Genomic DNA, 2,230 nt, shown 5'->3' on the forward strand with positions numbered 1-2,230 from the left:
ACTTACTTACTTACTATTCCCCCTCCCCCCCCCCCTCCACCTCGACCACCGCCACATTCCACCTCACCCGACTACTGTTGTGGACGTCTGCAAAGTCGATGCAACATTAAACACCATTCTTTCTTTCATATACACTACTTCCAAGTGTTCAGATTCTTCACACTGCCGACCGTGGTGGCCGAGCGGTTCTAGGCGCCTCAGTCCGGAACCGCGCGACTGCTACGGTCGCAGGTTCGAATCTTGCCTCGGGCATCGATGTGTGTGATGTCCTTAGGTTAGTTAGGTTTAAGTAGTTCTAAGTTCTAGGAGACTGATGACCACAGACGTAAAGTCCCATAGTGCTCAGAGCCATTTGAAATCTTCACACTGCTAATAAAGTCCAGTGCACACCAACGCTATCAGTAGTAGTTGTTGCCGTAATTCTAATTCTGTTTCACCTATAGAATGTTACCATTTCACAAAATACTACAACGTTTGGACAACTTACACCTCATCGGAAGTATACATATGACAGTAACTTCGCGATTTCAAGAAGATAAGAGGATGAAATTCTGTGAGATGTTTTCCGGATGATGTTTCGCAACTACTGCGAAGGCAGGATGACGTTGGGAGGTATCGTACTTGGAAACCAATACGCAGGGCGTGGCTGCCACGCCCACGAGATGCGGAAAATACCGAACGGCGAGCAGCTGATACGATAACAACAACAACGAAGGGGCGGGCTGGGGGGCCTCCCGGGAACAGCGGAGGGTCAACACACCGCGTGACTCGGCCGGTGATTCATCTTGGCTGTCCGCGGAGGCAGAGGCGGCGGCCCTTCCCCGTCGCGGTGCCGAGGTAAGCGGCCTGGCCCACTGCCACCGCCCGCTCTGAGCAGCTCTGCCTATCGCAGTCTGCGACACCAGGGACCAGACGTGCTATCTGCCAGTGCCCTCCAATCTCATTAGGCGTGGAGTCCATTGGGAACATTGAAATTACTTTTTCCATTATCGCACCAAATTGGAGGCCAGCTAGTATAGGAAGCTCCTGAACCCGTTTGCGGATGACTGTTTCATACAGCGTGAATCAATTAAAATCTGCACCCCTTTAATTTCGTGAACGTTTCATTATATCGAAACAAGGCGTTCGGCAAATGATAGAAGGCAGAGTGGCACGTACCTTTGTTGTTTGTCTACTTTTCTTAACTCTCGCGTGTATCTAGATTATTGGGATTAAAACATATTATTGGTTCTTATGGATCTGAGCACTATGAGACTCAACATCTGAGGTCATAAGTCCCCTATAACTTAAGAACTACTTAAACCTAACTAACCTAAGGACATCACACACACCCATGCCCGAGGCAGGATTCGAACCTGCGACCGTAGCAGTCCCGCGGTTCCAGACTGCAGCGCCAGAACCGCTAGACCACCGCGGCCGGCTAAAATATATTATACACCATACAAAAAGACGAAAAGTGATGTATAATGCGTGTATCCACCATACATCAACTCAAATATTGGGGTTTTTCTTGTCCTGTATAAACATGCACTATTATTGTTTTGTGTTTGGTTGTACATTTAATAGTACAGTATGACAGCATTCTGCCACTCACACGGACATACATAACTTTTTAACGTTTTTAAGACTTATAAAAGTTTTGCTGTCATTTTACGACTGGTTTATTTATTTAATTGCTCTTGGACGCTGCTTTTGTATGCTTTCTCCATGTTGTACTTGCTGGCTAACTTTTATTTTTACCGTCGTCTAACGAAATTCTGAGATGTCAACGTTCTGTACCACACTTGTTAGGGGTTTCAGATATTGACCGCGGTCCGTAATAGATATCGCTGGACCCGCGAGCCACGACTAGCGCCGCTCCGCGGCTTGTATCAGGTATCTAGCGAGCTCTCGTCCACTCCTGTTCGGGACGTCAACTAGGAACGTAGCGTAGCCTTCAACTGATAGGAAGCAACCTCTAACAAGGCGCTTAGTCAATTATGGCATAAGTTCAGATGGCTCTGAGCACTATGGGACTTAACATTTATGGTCATCAGTCCCCTAGAACTTAGAACGACTTAAACCTAACTAACCTAAGGACATCACACAACACCCAGTCATCACGAGGCAGAGAAAATAGCATAAGTAATGCCTATCTAGATATGTTTGTAATTACATGCATGCAGCGTATGAAGAAGCCTGTAACACAAGTTAAGTGCAATATATATTATTTTTTACCAACGAATACTAA

The sequence above is a fragment of the Schistocerca americana genome, chromosome 1 (genome assembly GCF_021461395.2).
Source record: "Schistocerca americana isolate TAMUIC-IGC-003095 chromosome 1, iqSchAmer2.1, whole genome shotgun sequence".
Lineage (NCBI taxonomy): Eukaryota > Metazoa > Arthropoda > Insecta > Orthoptera > Acrididae > Schistocerca > Schistocerca americana.